Source organism: Hordeum vulgare, chromosome 6H (genome assembly GCF_904849725.1).
Source record: "Hordeum vulgare subsp. vulgare chromosome 6H, MorexV3_pseudomolecules_assembly, whole genome shotgun sequence".
Taxonomy (NCBI): domain Eukaryota; kingdom Viridiplantae; phylum Streptophyta; class Magnoliopsida; order Poales; family Poaceae; genus Hordeum; species Hordeum vulgare.
In genome coordinates, this window is record NC_058523.1 from 115,635,251 (window position 1) to 115,645,448 (window position 10,198).

The window sequence follows — 10,198 nt, forward strand, 5'->3', positions numbered from 1 at the left end:
TACCACCAAAATTAATACTGACAATTTCCTTTTTGCAATATATATGAGCATTTACAATGTTCAAGAAGGGTCTACCAAATATTATGGGACAAAAATCATCTTGTGGCGAGCCAAGTACTAGAAAATCAGTAGGGTAATTTTACTTTTCCACACAAGACTTCAACATCTCTAACAATCCCAAGTGGTGTGATGGTGTCTATATTAGCAAGTTTAATAGTAACATCTATGTCTTCTATTTGAGCAGGCGCTATCTCATGCATAAATTCTTGATACAAGGTAAAAGGAATAGCACTAACACTAGCACTCATATCACATAAACCATGATATCAATGATCTCTTATTTGACTGAAACGACAAGCATGCCAACAACGGGTTTATTTTTATCTTTAGTACCAGGTTTGGCAATTCTAGTAGCTTCATCATAGAAATAAATAGCATGCCCATCAATATTATCGACCAAGAGATCTTTAACCATAGCAGTACTAGGTTCTACCTTGATTTTCTCAGAGGGTTTGGTTGTTCTAGCATAACTTTTGTTAACCATGGTCGAAGCTTCAGCATGTTCCTTTATCGTAACAGGGAAAGGTGGTTTCTCAATATAAGCAGTAGGCACAACTAGGTCGATATTATAAATGATAGTTTCATCCTCAACTTTTTCTTTAATAGGTGGATGATATTTAAACCACTTCTCTTTAGGGAGATCAACATGAGTAGCAAAGGTTTCACGGAATGAGGCTACTATCTATCTCAGAGTCAACTCCATATTTAGTGCTAAAATCACTGAAAGCATCGGTATTTATAAAAGATTTAACACGATCAAACTTAAGTTTCTTACCTAACTCTTTACCTTCATCGAGTTCCCAATCTTCATAGTTGCATTTAATTATTTCCAAAAGATCTCGCCTGAATTCAATAGTCTTGTTCATAAAAGAACCAGAACAAGAAGTATCAAGCATGCTTTGATCATTACGAGAAAGCCGAGCATAAAAATTCTGAATAAAAATTTCCCTCGGGAGCTCATAATTGGGGCATGAATATAACATTGACTTCAGCCTCCCCCAAGCTAGAGCGATACTTTCTCCTTCACGAGGCCAAAATATATAGATAAAATTCCGATCACGATGAACAAGATGCATACGATAATTTTTTTTGGTGAAACTCCAATTTTAATCGATTCCAATTCCAAGATCCCATATCATCACATAGCCTATACCATGTTAATGCTTTTCCCCCAAAAGATAAAGGGAAAACCTTCTTCTTGACTTCATCTATGGATAAACCCGCAAGCTTAAATAATCCACAAACTTCATCCACATAGATTAGGTGCATATCGGGATTTTTGTTCCATCTCCCGCATAAGGATTAGCTAGCAGTTTTTCTATCATACCCGAAGGAATTTCATAATAAAAAATTTCAATAGGTTCAGCAGGTTTAGGGACAACTATTTGTGTTTCCGGTCGAGGTGAAGATACCCCGAACAAACCCCTCGAATGATTACTTTCCATAGTGACAAGTAAATTTTAGCACGTAATATAAATGTTTCCTCACCAAATTCCGCTTATCAAAGGCACTTCACTCCCCGGCAACAACACCAGAAAAGAGTCTGGATGACCCACAAGTATAGGGGATCAATCGTAGTCCTTCGATAAGTAAGAATGTCGAACCTAACAAGGAGCAGAAGGAAATGACAAGCGATTTTCAGCAAGGTAATTTCAGCAATCACTGAAATAGTGGTAACAAGTTGTTTGATAGCAAGATAATTGGAACATGTAACGAGTAACAACAGTAACAATAGTGCAGCAAGGTATCCCAATCCTTTTGTGGCAAAGGACAGGTCGAAACAGTTTCTTATAATAGGCAAAGCATTCTTGAGGGCACACGGGAATTTCATCTAGTCACTTTTGTCATGTCGGGTTAATTCACGTTCGGTATTTTGATAATTTGATATGTGGGTGGACTAGTGCTCGGATGTTATTATTAATTGAACAAGTCTCTTACTCATGATTAACCCTCAAGCAAGCATCCGCAACTACGAGAAAAGTATTAAGAATAAATTCTAAACATAGCATTAAACATAGGGATTCAAATCATCCCCTTACGGAATAGCGCATAAACTAGGGTTTAAGTTTATGTCACTCTCGCAACCCACCATCTAATTAATACTCCACTATGCATTCCATTAGGCCCAAAGATGGTGAAGTGTTATGTAGTCGACGTTCACATAACACCACTAAGGAGATCACAACATTCATATCATCAAAATATCGGACGAATATCAACTTCACATGACTATTTGCAACATGACTTCTTCTGTGGCCTCAAGAAGAGAAGTAACTACTCACAAGTGATAAACATACTCACGATCATAGAGGTATTAAATAGCATACTGGATCTGAACATATGACATTCCACCAAATAAACCATGAAGCATCAACTACAATATGTAATCAACACTACTAGTCACACCCAGGTACCAATCTGAGGTTCCGGTACAAGACTGAGTACAAGAGATGAACTAGGGTTTTCAGAGGAGACGATGCTGATGAAGATGTTGATCAATATTGGCCTCACCAAGATGAGAGGGTTGTTGGTGATAACGATGGCCTCGATTTCCCCCTCCAGGAGGAAAGTTCCTCCGGCGGAATCACGCCACCGGAGGGCAAAAGTGCTCCTGCCCAGGTTCCACCTAGAGACGGCGGCGCTTTGTCCCGAAAGTCCTTTCCTAATTTTTTTTAGGTTAAAAGAGAATTTATATCACAAGATTGTCGCGGGAGGTGGGACAGGGGACGCACTACCCACGTGGCCGCGCCAGGGGAGGCCGACACACCCTGGTTCCTAGTGGGAACCTGGTAGCCCCCCTCTAGTACTTCTTTCCTCTAGTATTTTATATTTATTCCAAAATAAATCTCCGTGAAGTTTCAGCCCATTTGTAGATGTGTAGAATAGGTATCTTTGACGTATCTTTTTCAGGTCCAGAATTTCATCTGTCGACATTCTCCCTCTTGATGTAAACCTTGCATATTATGTGAGAAAAGGCATTAGAATTACTCCACCAAGTGGTATAATGCATAAAAATACTAAAAATAACAGTAACAAAACATGATGCAAAATGGACGTATCAGTTCGTCTTCTGAATTTTCTATTTGTAAGTGCAGCTAGTGTCCCTTAGTGATTTTGGTGTGTCCTTGTAGATATTGATGCGAGGACTTTGAAGCGTGAAGACTTTGTTTCGTAGTTTCATTTCCTGTCTTTTAAGTTATAGTAACACCGTACTGTTAAAGGGGGTCGAGGTAATACTAAGAAAAAGTTTCCAAAAGATGCCAATCTCAAAGCCTACACATAACCAATCCTTAGAGTGAAGCCGTTGGAAATCTCTTGTAGTTAAGTCAAATTCTTCAGTGACATAGACAATGTTCTTCTGGTCTCTCAGAAAATTGGTTTAATTAAGGAGTTAGGATTTCGCTAGCGTGAATTGCGTACAAGTGAGAAACATGATAGTCGTGATGGTTCGACCACATCTAGCGATCCCACCTCCTGCGATCGCTATTCCACCTCTCTCTCGTGAGATAAAAAATCGCAGGAAAAAAAACCACGTTCCATGCTAGAGAAAACCGAAAACCCTTCCAGATTGCTCGCACGTCTCCACTCCCCCTCCCCCGTCTCCATCTCCAGATTTCTCGCCAACCGAGCCTCTCCTCCAAGACGGTGGCCTGAGGCGGGGCGGCGACAACACGTAATCCATCCGACATGGAGGATGACTACATCGAGCATGACCTCACCGGAGGAGGGCCACATCTGCCTCGCCGTACAGGAGATGTCGCGACGAGAGGGTTGAAGGAAGCCGCCGTCTCGATCGCCATCGTGCCGCCATGCATGTCGCCCCCTTTGACGCTGGTCTCCGTCACCATCGCTTGGACACTGTATGCTATTGTGCCTCCGCCATTCCACTGTTGCCGCTTCGATGCGGAAAGCGCCGGCAGCCGTTTAGAAGAGGAAGCAGATGGTGGCCTAGGAGCGGATGCTATGGAGAGGAGCAGGTTGAACGCCCGCCTAGGGACACACGCATCGGCACCGGCTACAGGTATGTCATCGGCCTCGTCGCGCTTGGGCTGCCCTCCAGCAGGTCCACGCCATAGCCGAAGTCGTGATCGGGCTGAGCACAGCCATGATTATGTCCGCTGCTGAGCATCCCAAGCCGACATGATCCCAGTCCCTCCACGTACGCCCATGGCACAAGTACGAACCCTGTATGTATGTATGTGCATGTGAGTTAAACAATTCAGATCCGGGTTTTTTCATCCCTCCATAGTTCTCATGTTGTCAATTTTCACTTCAGCATGTGCCATCGCCCCGTCCATCGCATGTGTTTCTTTCCTGATCTACACTCCAATTCTTTTGATAGGAGCGTACGCAGGAGGATTACATGTCTTTAAAATACGTACATCTTAATTACTTGCACAATCAACTTTGAGATTCCCATAACTGCACATCTGATGTAAAGATTGTACAGGTAGGTCACATTTCTTGCCCCTTATTTCATGATTCAGGTTAGCTACGTACATACATGCATTAAGAGCTACTCATCTCTGTATTTTGTTTTATTCTTCGAGGTTTGGATATTATATGCTACTCGGATACTTAAGGATCTGTTCATGTTGAATTTAATAAAATCTTGTCATGTCATAAGAGATTGTCTATTTGCTGACTTTGCATGAAATGGTCAAATTGGTTTTCAGTGTTTGATTTTCATTATCAGTTAGACAATCCTTCAAAAAAATATTCCGATGAAGCTAGCATTTTGTCTTGATATACCTAATAAGATTTTATCAATTTTTATGGCTACAATGTACTTTTATATTATTTGTTTTTTTTTCAGCTGACTGTTGTCATGTTAGATTTAAAGGATATCAATGGTACAATTTCATTTTTATAGAGGAACTGAGTTGCGGCCTTTTGCTTTAAAAGTAGCTATTTTTTATCTTCTCCTTTGTTTATTTATGTAACTGGTATGTTGGTTATGCTGATCATGAATACAACATAATTTTTGATTATATCTATTTGTTTTCCATCTACAATTGGCAAAGAAAGTAGATGGAGTGTTGGTGCCATATTTCCCCCAGAATAATAGTTGTATCAATTGTTGGCTGGTTCTACCTATATAATCGGAAGGTTGATTTTATTACATTGCATACATCTTTCTACATTTCTGAAAATGTTTTATATATCCTTGTAGTATTAAAGTTGTGTTCGTCATTCTTCATATGCCCCCCACCCCAAGGTAAAAAAGGTTACATGTGAATATCTTTGGGTAAGGGCCAGCAAGGGCAGCGATGAAGGCATGGTGCAAGAACCTAATGTTGCAAGGAACCGCGGACCGGTGACGTCTTTGTCGATCTACTCAGCGATGCCTTTCTCTTCGGTGAGTCCCCACCCGATCCTTGCCTCTACCATTCTCCCCCGTCGCAATGGCAATCATTGATTGCTGGTTATGTTACTTTATTAATCACATGTGCTGCCTAATCCTCAATTCGACTCCATTTGTTCTCTGTCATCACACATGTCACCATTGCTGCCAGGTCGACCTTAACCCGGGGGCCAATGGCCAGGACTGACAGAGGACAATGTATAACGTCACGCCTATGACATTAGTCGTCGGAGTGAAATTTGTGTTTGAGTCAATTTATGGGGCCCCATGACGTGATGAGGAGTATGGTAAGCCACTTTTCTGCATGTTGTTCCTTAATTCTTTAACTGTACAAAACAGATGTGAGTCATTACGTAGGCTTTTACACACATTTCCTCAAGTATGATGCCATATTTTTTTATTAATTATCATATACTAGACATGGACATATCTGATGCAATTATGAAAGAAGTAGGCGAGGGTGGATACTTGTCACTATATGAATGGAAACCAAATTCAATACATTTTTTATTCCGTGGCAACTCACGGGCATTTAGCTAGTTGGGTGTACAAGTACATGCAAATTGTTAGAAACTGAAGATCTCCTTGAAAACTTAGGAAGGTAATGTGGGTGCAATATTTGTTTCGTGTACGTGATTTGATTACATACATACCTTCTAACACAGACCCCATCTTAATAGGATGGTTTTCCTACGACCCAAAGAGAAATAAAATCGCCACACAACACTATCTTCCTTCTTTCCGTCAAAGTGGAACCTAACCGTCTTGTGTTACTTCCGGATATGCCTGTGTAGTTTAAGCACACGATTAGTTCATAAATTTACTCGTGTTCTATCAAACTTGATATGATGAAAGCCTATAAACGGGTAGAATGACATTATTCAGAGGCTATGCTACTCAACCTTGGTTTTGGCATCGATTTTGTCCGTTTGATTATGAAGTGTGTCACGCTTGGTCAGGTTCACTATTTATATGAATGGAGAATTGTTAGTGCAACCAACACTGTATATAAAGCAACCGAAAAAAAGTTCCCCCCGCTTTGTATACAAAGCAACCAACACTGTATAGAGACCATTGTTGGTGCGAACAGCACATCAAGCCAAAAAAATAAAAAATAAAACAAATCCCAACAGCGTTAGCTCGACAAAGAGCGGATGATCCGCCACTATTGCGCCTTCCGGAGACAAACCACCATAGCCCGAGGCTCCGATCCGCCGCATGCCAAGCAACACCTCCAAGAAGGGATGCGACGGCGACGACACTGCTGTCTGGACGAGTCCTAGGGTTTCCCCCGGCACGTGGAAGGAGGTAGGGGATGGCTACCACCGACACCCTCCACGAAGGAATGGTGGCACCCGCCGGTGTCACCGCATCGGAGCCGGACGAACCTTCAAGGATTTCTCCCGCACTCCACACCCCATCGTCCAATCGGAGTCGACCAGCCAAACCACCGCCAAACCCCACGGGCCAGCACGGCTGCGCCACCATCCACGCAGTCTCACCGCGAACACCAACGCGAGGCCAAGGAGACCGGAGAGTTGGGCCAAACGATGGAGCAGTAGCCCCAAAACTAAGAGGGAGGAGATCCACCTCCACCGCTGACGTGCAGAAGGCTCGCACCTCCGACACCACCATGGTCATCGACCGGACGCAGCAGCAGGGCATACCAGGCCACCCCTGGCCCGGCCAGGTCCGAAACGGGTCCGCTAAGCCCTGTCGGCCATGCTGCAGCGTGGTGGCAACGGCGCCGCCAGCACCCAGTCGCTCATCGCTGCTCCCCCATCTCCCAAAACTTCCGCCGCAGACCCGCTTAGCCGTTGGCCCGCCCTAGCCCAGATCTGGGCCGAGAGGCCGCCGCCAACGACGTAGCCGCCGCCCAGTCGTCCGCCCATACCGCGCCAGGGAGCCCCGCCGCCTAGGAGCATCCCCTAGTACAGCTTCTCCCCGCGTCGGAGAGCCACCGGGAAGGGAAGGGCAAGGAGCTGCCGCCACCAGCGAACCCGGGGCCAGGTCAGTCGCGGGTGCTAGCGACGACGACGGAGAGGATAGGAAGAGGACGGGGCTAGAGGAAGGGGGAGGTTGGCCGCGGCCAATCGCCCGGCGGGGCAACGCGGTCGCGGGAGCGGGGAGGGAGCGGAGCCCCTTCCACAGGGTTAAGCAAGGTGACCCGATGCTCCCCTTTTTGTTTCTGTTATGCGTAGGAGGTTGAACCTCTCTTTTCAATCATTTTGTAAAGAATTTTGTGGATAGGAATTTGGGTGGCATACAGATCGTCATGGTGAATCATCTACTTTTTATCGATGATAATCTCATCTTCATTAGTGCAGCTGATTAAAGTGCAGATAGGTTGTATCAAATATTGCAAATATACGTTGATTGCTATGGGTGAAGTGTTAACAAATAAAAAGGTTTAGTTTTCTTCACCACCAATACCGCGGTCGTGGAATGGGCTAGGATGAAGCATAGACTTTGTATTGCAGTTGAAGCCTTTAGCGGAAGATATCGTGGTCCTCCTACCGAGTGTACGTTTGATCAAATATGTGAATAAGAATTGGACTTACTATTTGTTGTTATGGATCCATATTTTTTCATGTAGCTTGAAAATAAAATTACTCATTCCAAAGAATTTAAAGAATATATATATTTGCATGGTAAATTTAAAGAATCTATACCTAATAATAAATAGGCTATTGCTTCTGTCGGAAAACCTATCACGATATTTTTATAAATAAAAACCTGTAATTTTTGTTATTCAACCCGTAATTCAAAACCATTTTGTTCATGAACGACACAAGCGCACCCGGCCCAAGGGCACCTAATAATAATTCAAAACGAGCGTCGTTCACCGCATGATCTCGCCTCGCTTGACCAGTTTCGAACAAGGACTCTGCACGAGCCTCGAAGCATCACGGCCCGATCCATAACTATATAAATTAACACCAGTCAATATATCAAGCCTCGAAACTCCTCGCTACCGAAATCGTATGTCGCTCCCTAGGCAACTGCGCGTTCAGCCGCGCTCATCTTCCTCCCCATCGGCTATAGGTGAGGCAGTCCTGAAATCTTAAAAAAAGATCATTGGTGCGACTCCACGCCACCGAGCTCGCTTTTCCACCATTTTTTTTTCTCATCTTCTCTTTTAATATGTTTTTTCTATCGTGCCTACTATTTTTCGTAGGTGTTGGGCAGAAAGGTTATGCATGGACGGATTATCAAGATACTACTATATCTCGACCCAAGATCATCACGTTTGAGAGGTGGGTGTTTCGGACACACAAAGACAAAAATGAGCTTTAGTTGCACAGTTTAATGTTTAAATTCGAAGTTGTTTGTTTAAAATCCATACTAAAATGCGAAGAGTCTTGCCTATAAAATAATTGTATTTTACGCATAAAAAAATAAATATTTTCTTCCCGTTGCAACACACGGGCATTGTGCTAGTATATATAACGCACCTACATGTATATGTGATACAAAATGTAGAATGTGCTTTTTAGGGTAAAATGTACATCCATTGTCGGAAATAGCTTTTGGAGGCCGAGCTGCATGAAGGCCTTCAAATGCAAACTTTAAATTCCTGTGAAAATTCGTATTTAACGTTTAAAAAATTCTAAAAAGAATACATAGATAGATGAATACATAATATACAAGTGTGTAAATTTTTAGAGCTAAATACCTTAAGACGGATGTTATACAAAAAGGTCAAATCTAAAGCTTTTTAACACATGATACTATTTATCATTCTATATTATGAATTTGTCTTTTTACATGTCGTGTTTCAAAATAATTTGGCTTGAAATTTTACACAGACATGGATCACAACCTTATTTAGTTGTATAATTTTTCCTGATTTTTTAAAACCGAAATTTTGATATTTATTTTTTTAAATGTCGGTCTTCATGGAGGTTGAGTGACAAAACACCATTCTCATCCATTGTAGACTTGAGGTCAACTCCAACCCGCGACCCCATCCTTGTTTGTCCGTGTTCGTTTGGGAAAAACGTAGACCCAACGGAAAGCCCAAATGAACAACTCTCGCAGTTGGTTTTCCAAACTTGCGCCACAAATGCTCGCGGACGGACAGAAACGGACGCTCACGTCCGCCCGTGTCCTGGTTGGTCTCAGAAAATAGAGACACATGGCACTTACTTCACGACCCGTGCGACCAGAGAGAAGACGCCGCCGCTCCGTTGAGGCCACCGATGCAGTGCCCTGTCGTAGTCTGCCTGCCCACGGATCCGTCCGCGGGCAGGCAAGCAGCAGGACGCGCTGGCGCAAGCGGTCGGCGAGGCTCGCAGGCGCGAGCAGGCTGGCGAGCACGCAACGCGCCCGGGGTGGGCGGCGCAAGCAGCAACACAGCACGGGGCAGATGCCAGCAACAGCAACGCGCGTGGCGGACGACGCGAGCAGGTAAGGGCAAGCGTGAGCGGGCGGCTGGCGCGGCTAGGGGCAAGCACGGCACGAGGCGCCCAAGCAGCAGCGAGCGAGCGGCTGATGTTGCGCAGGGCAGGCGAGCAGCAACGCGGGGCAAACGCGTGCATGCAACGGCAAGCAGGCAGGCGCGGCATGGGGCGCCCAGGCAGCAACAACGAACAGACTCAGATCGAGTCTATGTTGGAATTACGGGTCCTGCAACTATATTCAAATAATAGGAATTGCTAATATTTGAAATACCTCAGTATGGAATCATACATGTATTTATACATGAAATTACTTTACATGATTATCATGGAATTATTACTTGTTGGAATACTTAAGTATATACTTTAGGAA